We start from the raw sequence: 13,977 nt of genomic DNA on the forward strand, positions 1-13,977 counted from the left end.
AACTGTTCCCCATTCACTGTTTCTTTCTTCGAAGAAACAGTCACAGAAACTACTCATGTTTCTTAGTTTCCCCTGTGTATCCTTATTACATTTATTCATTTTTTCTACTTAAACAAAATTATAATTGCATTTAGCTTTGCAGCAATTTGTTTCCCAAAAGTAAATTCATAGAGAATATTAGAATGACACAAATACAAAGGTTTTAATTTCCAAAAGCTATTAAAATACACTCCCTAGCAAAATGTGTGTTTGAAGTTCAAATGAAAGACAATATCTGAATATAGTAATCCTCAGGAGAATTCATGGCACCTGTCAGGCACTGTAAAGGTTTTATAAATGTTGTCTTCTGCAAAGTCAACTGCAAACATCATAAGGCCTTTTGTAAATATGTCTACCAGCCTCTTTGTTTGAGCAGAAATATTGAATTTCCCAGTATTATGATTATAAACCGGAGAAGATTATTTTAGATTTTTAATTTTTTAATAATAGCCTTTTACTTTTGCCATGGGATCAGGTTTCATATCATATATTTAAGTGCTTGAAAATATTTGATTTGTAACTGCTGCAATGGCCATGAAAAATTCCAGCCGCAAATGTTATTTACCAGTAAACATACTTGAAGTGAAATCTTAAAAATAAAGGATGATGTGACTCCTAAAATACAGGGGTTGAACAGCATCTTTCAGATCAGTAAACATAAAATATTTGCGAGCTCAATCACTCCTTTTTTAAAAAACCAAAATATAAGTGATACAAATCTCTAAGTGTGACATTCTTTTAAAAAACAAACAATTTAAAAACCCACAATAAATTAAAATATTCATATATGTAATAACTTGGATCAATGACCATTTTTCTGGTTGACCACCTTAAAAAAAATCCAAAAATTCAAATGCACGAGAGTTGCATGGTCACTTTTGTTAACTGTGAATATTTAGGCTTCTATGCTGTGGATGCATTATTAAGAATGCTTGGCCGACTGTAATATTTGTCACTTGGCTTCTTTGGTTTGCTTTGAATGAACTAGAGGTAGGGAGGGCCTTTGCTGAGCAAAACAGATGTGTCTGTTAACCCTATATGACCAACATAGGATGCCTCTGGGTGAAAACATCACAGTGTATAAAGGAATCATATTCAACCCATGCAATGATACGGTATTTGGTGATGCAGGAGAGCAAAGCAGCATGGGTTAATTTTGCATGATTCTTGGGCTGGCCACTCCTTGACAATGTCCTTGTGTGTTGGGTGGGAAAGGCTACTGAATTCTGGAACCCTCCAGGGCCGAGTGTTCATCCACCTCATGGGGACAACCTTCGTGTGCTGGCAGGCCACTCACTCTGCCATAGATAGCCTCCCAAATACACGGTCCTTTCTTTCTTCTTCACACAATTGATATTGGGTGTGTTGAATGCTCAAACCGGATTTAGGTTTGATGAGGCCCTAAGCTACTGAAGGTAATGGAGCCCTTTATATGTCCAGCTGTCCTTTGTCAACAACAAATTGTCTCTGTTTTTGTGTTGAATATACGCTATATGGTAATTTATGGACCTAATAGGTATCTAAAGCCATTTGCACCTGTTGCCATGCAACAAGTCCATGCAGAATGGAGGCACCCTATATACAGAAATGAGCAAACCAGTGATATTTTAGGGAGCAGGCTAGCAGGCGGGGCCCATCACTCACATCATAGGAGCTTACACAACACAAAACACTGTTGCTGTATGTAGGTTTTATTTTATCTGTTTTTTATGTTATATTTTGGAAATGTACATCCAGTTTTTTCCTCTTTAATTTTTTGGGGGCCCCCAAGAGAGTGGGGCCCTAAGCTATAGCTTGTTTATCTTATACATAACTGCAAGTAGGGCTATTGTTTTGGAACGTCTGTAAGTTAACTCTGTGTGTTCTGCACCGAAGGGGTGGAATTTAGGAGATACAATGGTCACTGAACAGAGGCTGGAGATTGGCTATGAATAAGAACCATTCTTACCTCTTCTCAGGATTCTGTCTTCTTGCCTTCCGGCTTTCCTAATGACTTTCCTGAAGCACCTGCTTCCTTTCCTCTGCTTCCCTCAATCATTGTATTAAAAGCAATTTCTCCAGACTTTCTGGAGACTTACGTCTGCCTAGAACTATATTATGCACCTGGAGAAGAACTTTTTAAGAAGGAAAACTATTGCAAGAAGGAGGTTTCAGGGTGGTAATTTTGAAATGGAGGATGGAGGCTGCACATGCAACAGCCCAAATAAACTCCTGACCACATTATCACTTCCTCCTTGCCATCCTGTTTGTGGTTGTATCCTTGAATTCTGCAGACTTAATGGCTAGAGTGCATCACGTTTTGGGAAATTAGTTATTGAATATAAAAAAAAAAAATTCTCCAAAAGCACACACAAACCAAGTGTATCAGAGTTTGGTAAAGAGAAAAATGCCCCAAAATGATCTTTATATAATGTAGCTAGATCAAATGTATCTACTGCTCACACATACATCAACAGACAAACTAAACACATACCCTGAGGCCCTCTTACATATACCAAACTGGGTTACTTACCCTTCTCCAAGGCACATCCTGCTGTTGTGTCTCAGGACAGAGAGCTAAAAGGAAAAAAAAGTGTATTGTTTTAATCAGTATTTGAATCATGTTTCATTAAAAAAAAATACCATAATCAGAATTGCATACAAATCTATTTGCTTTTTAATGAAACAAAAATTCCAATTGTCTTCTGTAACTTGGGAACATAAAAACCATAAAAGTATAAAATTTCAAACGAAATCCAATTGAAAGATACAATGGCTGTATGTTGTTTTTTTTAAGGAATTCTCATCCCCTTCTATTTACAGTTTTTTCTTCCTTTTGGGAAAAAGTACCGTATTGGCCTGAATATAAGCCGCACCCTAATATAAGCTGCACCTTTAAAATGGGGGGGAGAGAAAAAAAGGAAAAATACCTGAATATAAGCCACTCCCTTCCTCACTGCTCTTGGCTGCATGTTGGGGGGGGGGGGGTTGCTGCGCTGTGTTGCCAATGGCCTTTCCCCTTCCTCTCTCTCTCCCTTCCTGGCCTTGGGGGAGAGGACGGGGAATACGCATGGGGCGGGCACCACTTTGCCATGCTCCTGGCACTATTTGCCCTGCATTCCTGGATGCATACCATAAGGTCGCGAATATAAGCCACACTTTAACTTTTCACGGTCAGAATTTGGGAAAGAAGTGAGGCTTATATTCAGGCCAATACGGTACATGTACAATGCTCCTATGCCATGCCTGAATCTGTGCATTTTATGCACACAGATTCAGAATAGACCTGTGTGAAATCCATTGCTGGAGTGAAAAGCTGTCCATATGGCCTGACCAATATCTTTCAAACAGATTTTTTTCCTGCCCAATAGCACTGATATAGCTACAGATGCAGGTGTTTATCACAGAAAGCGCAATGCAAGTTACCTGAGAGCGTGGTTTTTATTTCAAAAGAAACAATGACCTTTCTGCACAACAACAAAAAATGAACTTATTGTGCCACAAAAGGTGTGAGCATATGGAAATGATAAGGAACCTCTGACCTTACCAGTGATGGCCTGCAATTCCCATCACCCAAGTCTGCATGGGCAGTGATTGGGGATGATGGGACTTGTAGTATGACAACACAAGTTCCATAGTCTCGATGCATGGAACAGATAGGTGAGTCAGTATAAAAGTAAAGGCAAAAAGGGGTGTGAGAGAATTGTATATGGGGACAATAGCGGCCAACTGATTAACAGAGAAACACACTGACTTCTCTTTTGTGTACAGCAATCTTATGAGGCCAGATTAGAGTTTTCCAAAAAAAAACCCCATACATTTGGTAAACATAACTTTCCCTTGAGTATAACCTTATTTCCTGCACTTTTTACTTTAGCTATCACTGTTCATAAATTCTGCTTTATTTAAGGAATAAACCTTCTAGCTGAAAATATTGAAAACTTCAACTCTCATGAGTTTATTTGTTACAAATCTAATAATTCCAAGATTTTAAAAACAAATGCAGTACTTCATGAGATATGAAAATTCCATTTTCTGAGAGTATTATCCAATTGCATGTTTGCTGCAATAATTCTTCGGAAGGTAGCTTGTTCGTAAATACTGCAAAAGCAATACCATTCTGAACATTCTCCCACCATATTACTATAAAATTGAGACTTTTTTACATATTGAGGAATAGAAAAGTCATTTTTACAACAATAATAAACAAATACATTTCATTCCATGTGTTTTGTTGCCTGTGATATTACCCATTTCTTGTGCCATCACCTTTATATACCAAGGTCACAACCCAAATCTCCCCCACAACTGGTGGGGCCTTATGGGGTGGTACTGCTGCACTAAGTGGCTGGGGCAGAAAGGAGAGTCAATAAAGTTGCAAATATAGCAGTCGTAAACTGGCTCAGCCCTGCAACTTCCCTCTTCCAAAGCTGGCAACCTGTGCTACACCACTGATAACCATTTGCCTAACTCAGTGGAACTTACTTTTTTTTTTTTTGTAAACATGCATGTCAGGGAACTTCCATCGGGTCAGGGGCGAGAAGGGAAAAGCCAAATGGATTACAGAGAGCCCCCAAAGATCATGGGAAGCAGCACCTCCTCAGCGGAGGAGATTACCACGCCTCCAATGGAGAGGAGCTTCAGGGCTCGGAGGAAGCGAGGCGGTGCCAGAACACCTTGCCTGGGCAAAGCGGGGAGGAGAGAGGTCCTCCGTTACCCACGCCCTCCCTGCGCAGTAGGCTTCCGCACCGAGAGGGGAGGCGCAGATTGGGCATCAAGAAACTACTCTGCTGGGGAAGGTTTAAGGATCGCCCACTCACAGATTCTGCCAGTGAATGAGCCAGCCACGGGAGAGTGGTGCTCTGCACAGAGAAAGTTTATTTTGGCATCAAAAGCAAGGCTTCACAGCCAAGCAGGGAGGCATTTGCCTACTTGCTCTCGGGCAACACCTTGGTACCATAACAATGCATAAGGATTGAACTGTTGCATCTAAATCTACTGAAACAATGTACATGTTTTGCAACTAATGAAACTGCTGTATTGGTAAAAATATTGCTGTAGTTATATATGTTACGTCTTGGAAATTTCAATGCAGCACACAAAATATAGATTTTTGATTTTTTCCCTCTAAGGATCTGGGTTTTTAAAATGTCTTTGCAGTTCACCTTTAAGTATAGTGACTTGATCTTGTCACTTGTCAAATATGTCAAAACTTCTCTTGCTGGCTTTGTTGATCAATATCTATATGGAACACATTGACGAGTGTAAAACATGTCCTGCATTAATTCGGCAAGTACATTTCTGGATGAGGAATGGTTGGAAATAGAATATAGTTCTAAAAGATTATTCTCACGCATTCCTTTTAAATTAAAAGCATCTGTGTGGTCAGCAGGAGGACTAGGGAAGATTGTTAAAGCAAAATGCACCATGCATGCAATTTTGCACTCCCCTGTTACACAGTGCACACTGTTCAGAGGAACCCTAGCACACCAGAAAAGGTTTTCAGGGACACAGAGGCCTCCAAGTGAGTATGAGTGATTGGTCACACCACCGTTGGATACAATCCATATTTATCTTCTCCCCACCTTCTAAATTGAAACCAGTGGCTCAGGGAACCAGCACAAAATGTAAGGTGGCCAAAATCTGGCTCCGTGATTTTTACACCAATGACTCCTCAAATAGCAGAACAATAACGGATGCTCCCCATACCACAATCTAGGCCACCATGAATCTGAACAACTCAGGTAGTGACAGATGAATGCTTCTGGTGGTTCATAAACAGCATAAAGCAGACTGCTGTGTGATTTTGTGGCCTGTTGTCAAAACTGTTGCTTGTTTGTTTTTAACTGCTGATAGTTTTGCTAATTACTTTGCTGTGGAGGTTGCATGATGGTGGTGGTGGTGGTGGGAGCTGCCAAGGAGGCAACAGAGGGAGTTCCAGGGAACACACTGCCATAGTTGCTGTCCTGTGGCAGCAGCCATGGGTGACATATTTCTCAGACGCTGGTTCTGCTGCCCCTGTGGATCCTGCCACCTGAGGCAATCATCTCACCTTGCCTCAAAGTTTGGCTGGCTCTGCTAAAAGTCAAGTCGTATACTATGGTCCCAAGTATGCATAGGATTCAATCCCTAACATTGGAAACAACATATTCTTAGCCATCTACTGTATTGCATTTTCTGGGTATGTTTCAAATACATCACAATACAGAAGATGTCTTCCCCCAGCTCTCTCTCTCTCTTTTTTGTAGAATACTGCAGACAAGGAAGGCAAAATAAACTTTATCTGATATTCTTGTTCCCATAATAGCTTTCAAAATGGAAGCAAAACAACACTAGGATCGAAATAACTATATAATTAGTTCTGTACACTCAAAGAGTTTTGGAATTATGCTTTGCAAATAGCAGTCTTCCATGCCACAGAGAACTTGCAGAGGCACTTATGCCATTTGGCACTGGGTCGTGGGCACCTCCAAGTCTTTGACATGGCTCAAGTAGTTCATTGGATCCTGGCCTATGTCTATTAACATTGGCAGGGCAGTTGAATGACAGTCAATCCACTGCAACTACTGCAACAATAAACTCTGAAGTTAACAGTCTTTTAAAAGGCAAGACTTTTATAGTGGACCGTATAAGATTATATACAATTATATCAGTTTCCTCACTTGAAGATCCAAAAGATGTAGTACAGTGGTACCTCGGGTTAAGTACTTAATTCGTTCTGGGGGTCCATTCTTAACCTGAAACTGTTCTTAACCTGAAGCACCACTTTAGCTAATGGGGCCTCCTGCTGCTGCCGTGCGATTTCTGTTCTCATCCTGAAGCAAAGTTCTTAACCCGAGGTACTATTTCTGGGTTAGCAGAGTCTGTAACCTGAAGCGTATGTAACCTGAAGTGTATGTAACCTGAGATACCATTGTATTTGGAGGCATTTATTCTAACAGAAGCATCTGTGTATATTTATTTGGATCCAGTATGAGCTGCTGCTGAGCAATCTACAATATTTGCTGTCACAAGCATGAGGATTGAAGTATTAGAATTGATGGGGGTGGGAGGAACACACCAAAACCCCCACTCCCATCAAAATTAAACCTCTCTTGAAAATACACTCAATTACTACCAAAGGGCTTAAAGTATTTAACCTTTAAAGTAAGAGTGTTTGCCTGGTATTGATTTATCAGGAATTACAAGCTAAGAAAACATGCTGTGTTTCAGTTTGTTGATTACCTTCAAGGATATTCCTCTTTACAAAGGCCATCTAGCTGGGGAATACTTAATTCCTTGGAACAGCTTGTCAATTATAGTCAAATATACACAGTGAAGAAAAACAAGGGGGGACTAGATAAAAGTTTACTAGAGAGTTATTTTGAATATCAAATTCTTTCTAACAGAGCGGAGTACGGAAAGACATGAGATGCCAAACTAATGCATACTTTACACATATTCTTGAATTAATAGAAGGCACACCGAAGGACTGTGTTTTATACAAAACATTTATTGCATTTCCATTTTAGAATAAATATATTTGGAGAAAATGCAATCCTTAAAACTTCTATGACTATATTTCATCTTTATCAAAGCACACATCAACATTCAAAATTGATTCTGATGGGCAAAGGCTGTTTCCAAGGCATGTTAAAATGTGACAAGCATCACATATTTCATTTCACAATAAAGATATGCATTCAATACAGTTCTGGCAGTTGGCCAGGCTCTAACAGACGTAGTACACAAGAAAGAAAACACACACAGAAAGTTGAAACAATAACAAAACTGAAAATATCACCAAATACTTTTAACATTAAAGATTTAATCTTAAACCCTCAACAGCAATAACACCAAACACAAACACACTAAAACCACGAAGAATAAAAATGATATTGCTGTCCATCTAAAAGTCATCTGGAATGGGGCAAGTCTAACCTCTCTAGGGAGGGAATTCCATAAATTGGGTGCTGCCACAGAAAAGGCCCTGTCTCACAAGGTTTGGCAGTTAGGCATTGGCTTAGTGAGATGTGGGGGAGGGGAGATGCGGCCATCACTTACCCCTCCAGGTGCAAGGGTACTCCGGTAAAGGAATCTGTGGGTCTGGATTTCAGCCAAAGTCCGCTTGGGGGACTAGGGTCATGCCAGGACCCAGCGGGAACCCAGGGGCAAGCTTCAGTTGGTTGCCATCGATGGAGCTACCTCTGTTGGTGGTTTACCCTTCTAGACTTCCTGCAAGGCGGGCAGGAGTCAGATATAGTTATTACCAATGCCTAAACCACTGAGCCTCTCGGGCTTGCCGATCAGAAGGTCGGCGGTTCAAATCCCTGTGATGAGGTGAGCTCCCATTGCTCTGTCCCAGCTCCTGCCAACCTAGCAGTTCGAAAGCACGTCAAAGTGCAAGTAGATAAATAGGGAAGGTAAACGGTGTTTCCGTGCGCTGCTCTGGTTCGCCAGAAGTGGCTTAGTCATGCTGGCCACATGACCGGGAAAAACTGTCTGCGGACAAATGTTGGCTCCCTTGGCCAGTAAAGCGAGATGAGTGCCGCAACCCCAAAGTCGTTCGCAACTGGACTTCACTGTCAGGGGTCCTTTACCCTTTTTTTAAGCCAATACAACTCACATTGCTGTAGTAAATAAAGTTGTGGCCTAAATTTTGCCCATTAACCTTTAACCTAAAATTCTGTGTCAATGTGTTTTTATTATTCTTGGGGGTGCGCCGGGGCCTTGACGTGTAATACAATCAGTCCTTTTTTATTTACATTAGCACATTACTTTGTTGCTCCTTCAACAAATTGCATGGGTGGGAAAGCAGTCTTTGCCTTTTATTTCTTTCTCATTTCAACTGGGGCTAATCTTGTCAGTGCAAGTCATGTAACGTTCGGCATTAGGGAAGGCACATCTCTACTGATAACACAGTTATCTCTATGAATCTGCTGGAGGGGAATTTCTTTTCTTTAGTTTACCCCTAAGAGTTTTTGTTTTGTTTTGTGCTTGTCCTTTATGTGAACCTAGTGTCCTCTTCTTAAACAAAGCACATGTACATGTGGAACTTCAACTGCTTTTACAAGATGTAAAGCAGTTTGATTTCCCAGGCGTTAGTGATACCAGATTGGGTGCTCAGCCGATCTTACAAACATACACACTCTGGGATTGAAGTCGCCTTATAATCAATATAGGGATCTGTTTTTAATGTTGTTGGGGAATTTGGTTGAGACTGCCATGAAGGGCATTTCGAGACAACGGGCTTAGTGTGAAATTGCCACGCTTTGTTCAGTCACTTTCCACTATGTGTGTGTAGAGAAACCATTTTGTTTCTGAGGTAAAATTTTGTTTTTAAAAAATGTTTAAAGGACTTTTTTTCAGCCAGAGCTCACCACAGCTCAGCTCCGACACGTCTCAGGTGAGCACCATTGCCCTTCTAAGAGAACAAGAGATGAGTTCATGGTGAGTTCCAGCACCTCTTTGTCTAGAAAAACAGCATTGGTAAATGGTTAAATGTCTGTAAAGTGTTGTGACTTTTTGCTGGGAGCTGTGGGGATACTGAGAGGAACTCAACATCACACTAAGGTAATTGTTGTGTCAGATGCCACGATCCCCCTTGGCTCTGGCCAAGGAGTAGATTGTGTGTGTGGCTCTGGATCAGCTGAAGAAAAAGCAGGAAGTTTGTGGGCATTGAGGAACGGAAGACATGGCTCAGAGAAGCATGTGAAGCCTGAAGGAAGCCAAAGACGAATATCACTGAGCAGAACAGAGGCAGGGGAATCTCTCCCCCCCCCCCAAGACCAGAGACTTTTGGGTTATCTTCCAGGAACCCCATGCCAGTGATGGGAGGGGCCTGAAACAAAAGCAAGTGAAGCAATGAATGCATTTCTCTCTCTCTCTCCACACACACTCACATGCTCCTTTACATCCTCCATCCAGGCAGCCAAGAGAACCCTGTCCTGGAGAACAATATTATGTTTTGAAGTATTATTATTCCACGAGGTATATTTTTCTTGGGGGGCCAGATAACCAGCTCCAGTTGGCAGCTGCCACAAGTTTTACCACACCTTGGGCAGTGGCACAAAAGGAAAGAAAAAGGAGGTTCCTAAGTGGCCTAAGAAGCAATGAATTAGAACTCAGTCTTTGACTTGAAGTCACCACTGAACCACATAGCAGCATAGATGTCCCTTTTGGGCTTTCCATCTCTGGCCTGTGTTCTGCTGCACAGCCTGAAGCCTCATGTGAACATAAAAAAGGTAAAGGACCCCTGAAAGTTAAGTCCAATCACAAACGACTCTGGGGTTGCGGTGCTCATCTTGCTTTACAGGCCAAGGGAGCCGGCATTTGTCCACAGACAGTTTTTCTGGGTCATGTGGCCAGCATGACCAAGCCGCTTCTGGTGCAACAGAACACCAAAACCAGAGCAGTGTCTGGAAATGCCGTTTATCTTCCCGCTGGAGCGGTTCCTATTTATCTACTTGCACTTTTTGGCATGCTTTTGAACTGCTAGGTTGGCAGGAGCTGGGACTGAGCAAAGGGAGCTCATCCCGTCATGGGGATTCAAACCACCAACCTTCTGATTGGCAAGTCCAAGAGGTTCAGTGGTTTAGACCACAGTACCACCTGTGTCACCTTCATGTGAACATATGAAGGCCCAAATCCATGTGGGATGCTTATGAATTACAAGCCACTTATAGATGGCTTTAAATTTAATCATATATGACTCAATCCTTCCTACAAAAGACATGAAGCATTTGAGTGAGTGAGTGTGTCTGTACACACACACACACACACACACACACACACACACACACTAATGTAAGGATTGTGCTTTATCCACCTCATCAAACTAATATGGACGTGAGAAAATCCACAAGGAATAGACACTCATTAGAACAGCTGCATAGCAAAATACATCCTCTATCCAACATGAATTTTGAAAAGCAAATAGATAAAATTAAATCTCACAATTTCAGTAAGTATCATCAACACAAATAATTCTGTCCTTTCTTCGAGGATCAATCAATATACATGAGATGTATACAATTTAATCCTCACAAAAGCCCAGTATAACTTATTGAGCTGCACGGCCAATGAGGAATTTTGATTTTTGCCACATTAACATTGACGACAGTTTGCTGGGTTTTAAACTGGCTATACACCTCCACATCCTTAACTTTTTATTAATCACTTTGCTACCTAGAGGAAAGAGGGTGTTTGCCAAGCCCGTCCTTATGGAAGAACATTTCAGGGAGCAGTATTTCCTTAGAAAGGAAAATTTCAAGGCTCTCCTCTCTTCACGTTGCCTATTATTTGCAACTGGCTTAAGAGACACTGTGTGGGTGAAATATATCAACAAGCATCAAAACATTTTCTTTCTCTCTTTCCATCTTTTAAAAAAGGAGTAGGCATGTTAACCCTGGTGTCCTGGACAAATTCCAATTTGTGTAATTACATTCTGCCTCCCTACATTTCTCCTGCAGTTTCAATTAGATGCAATGTTCTTTTTCACTGTCCTAAACCACTGCAGTGTAGCAGTTCAGTTTGTAGCAGCTGCCACATTCTGCTCAGGATTTGCAAGCTTTTCTGTAGTGTTATCCTTGCATTATGACAAGTTTCAGCAGAACATTGTTCAGTCACTTATGGCACCATTCTATACATATTTGCTCAGAAGTAAGCTTCATCATGTTTAATAGGACTTACTCACAGGTAAATTTGCATAGAATTATAGCACTGTGCTATCATCTGGTGCAGATTTCCTTGGGAATAAGCCCTATCAATTTCAGTAGAACTGAAAATATGTGTAAGATTTTAAAATTCATATTTAGACAACATCTTTATTATTAGTCCAACCAAAATATCATAAAACAGCTTGCAAATTTTTGAATTCTCTTCACCAGGCTCAATGGAAAACAAAGCAAGGGGGAAGTATGGAAACCATGGATTTTGCATCTGGGCACAGGTGCAAGATGAAATATAGCAGAAGGAAAGCAAACATCCAAATGAGGCTTTTTCTTTTTTCTTTTAGGTGCTATATAGTTTTCATTGGGGTGTGGGTGGCGCTGTGTTAAACCACAGAGCCTAGGACTTGCTGATTGGAAGGTTGGCGGTTCCAATCCCTGTGATGGGGTGAGCTCCCGTTGCTTGGTCCCTGCTCCTGCCAACCTAGCAGTTCAAAAGCAAGTCACAGTGTAAGTAGATAAATAGGTACCGCTCTGGTGGGAAGGTAAATGGCATTTCCATGCACTGCTCTGGTTCACCAGAAGCGGCTTAGTCATGCTGGCCACATGACCCGGAAGCTGTATGCTGGCTCCCTCAGCCAATAAAGCGAGATGAGTGCCGCAACCTCAGAGTCATCCGCGACTGGATCTAATGGGGTCCCTTTACCTTTACCTTTTATATAGGTTTCAGGTTACAAATAAGAAAGGGAAGAAGGAATATGCAAGGACTGAAGTACCCAGGTCTGCTGCTATCCTTGGGGGGGGGGGGACACACAAGTTCCTTGGTTCATGGTCAACAGGAAAAAAAGATGGTAGATAAGAACATAGTAATAGCCTGCTAGATCAGGCCCAAAGCTTATCTAGTCTAGCATCCTGTTGTCACTGTCATGAAATTCTACTCAATATTGATCCAGAGCAGAACTCCAATGTATAGTTAGCAGAGTAAAAACTTAAAGACGTTGGAGGATTCCCCCCCCCCCGCCAAACGGACCAGAGGCAATTAATATTTCACCCAGCAGAGCTTTACTGCTACTGAAGGCAAATGAGCATAATGGTCACAAATCCAATACATTCAGGATTGGCCCTGTCCATAAGAAATCCAGTTGCAGCAGATATAACTTAAACTTACAATAACTTATTATATGTCTAAACCTTAACAACTAAGCATACAGTGGTACCTCTAGATACGAACGGGATCTGTTCTGGAGCCCCGTTCACATCTAGAAGCAAACGTAACTAGTGATGGCACATCTGCACACGTGTGCGTCGCTTTTCGCCGCTTCTGCGCATGCGCGTGACATCATTTTGAGTGCGCAGGCGCAGGCGGCGAAACCCGGAAGTAACACACTCCGTTACTTCCAGGTTGCCGTGGAGCGCAACTCGAACGCGCTCAACTCGAAGCGTATTCAAGCCGAGGTATGACTGTACTATGCACAGAACACCACACCAGAAGGAAGGGAGTCAGAAAGAGAAAGTGAAACCCAGGTTCCTTCTGGCCTTACTTTTATAGTCAGCATGACCTTGACATAAAGAGATAAGAGAACCAGCTTAAACCAGCTCTACTCAGCTTCTCTGAAGGAATAACCCAAACATCACGAACCTTCTGCTTGTTTCTTTCACACGCAGAAGCTTCCGGAACCCTCTTGAATTAATTAGAATAGGAATGATCTCTACACATCAGATCAATACTTTCTGTACTAAGAAATGCAAACTGACAGTCACAGTTGACCAACCAGATGCCCATGGGAAGCCCAAAAGCAGAACCTGAATTTAACAGCACTCTTCCCACACGCATTTCCCAGCAGCAGGAATTCAGAGGGATACAACCTCCAGCAGTGAAGGTACAGCATAGCCATTATAGCTTGTAGTTACTCAGCTCCCTCTTTCCCCTGCACATCCTGAAAATCTGCTCAGGAGATCTGGAAGATTTTGTGGAACAGCACAGGGCGTGAAAGAAGATGCAAGGAAAAGCATGTCATGAATCTGATCTCTTTCTCTGTGATACACACACACACAAATATACATATACATATACCGTATTTTTCGCCCCATAAGACACACTTTTTCCCCTCCAAAAATGAAGGGGAAATGTGCCTGCGTCTTATGGGGCGAATGCAGGCTTTCGCTGAAGCCTGGAGAGCGAGTGGGGTCGGTGCGCACCGACCCCTCTCGCTCTCCAGGCTTCAGGAAGCTCTGCGCAACCCTCGGGAGACCGGCTCCGAGGGATGCGCAGAGCTGCCTGCAGTCCCGGCTCAGCACAGCTCTGCGCGGC

The 13,977-nt window shown here is 42.0% G+C and overlaps 1 protein-coding gene across 27 annotated transcripts in view; it reads right to left on the reverse strand.

Moving 5' to 3' along the window:
* PTPRD (protein tyrosine phosphatase receptor type D) overlaps window positions 1-13,977 on the reverse strand; it is a 1,185,728-nt gene that overhangs the window by 797,708 nt on the left and 374,043 nt on the right. For all 27 annotated transcript variants that reach the window (XM_081176033.1, XM_081176022.1, XM_081176026.1 and 24 more), the window contains one exon: window positions 2,552-2,595. The gene's annotated coding sequence lies outside the window, so the exon portion shown is untranslated. The remainder of the gene's footprint in view (window positions 1-2,551; window positions 2,596-13,977) is intronic.

This window comes from Podarcis bocagei, assembly GCF_964188305.1.
Source record: "Podarcis bocagei genome assembly, chromosome: 17".
NCBI classification, from domain to species: domain Eukaryota; kingdom Metazoa; phylum Chordata; class Lepidosauria; order Squamata; family Lacertidae; genus Podarcis; species Podarcis bocagei.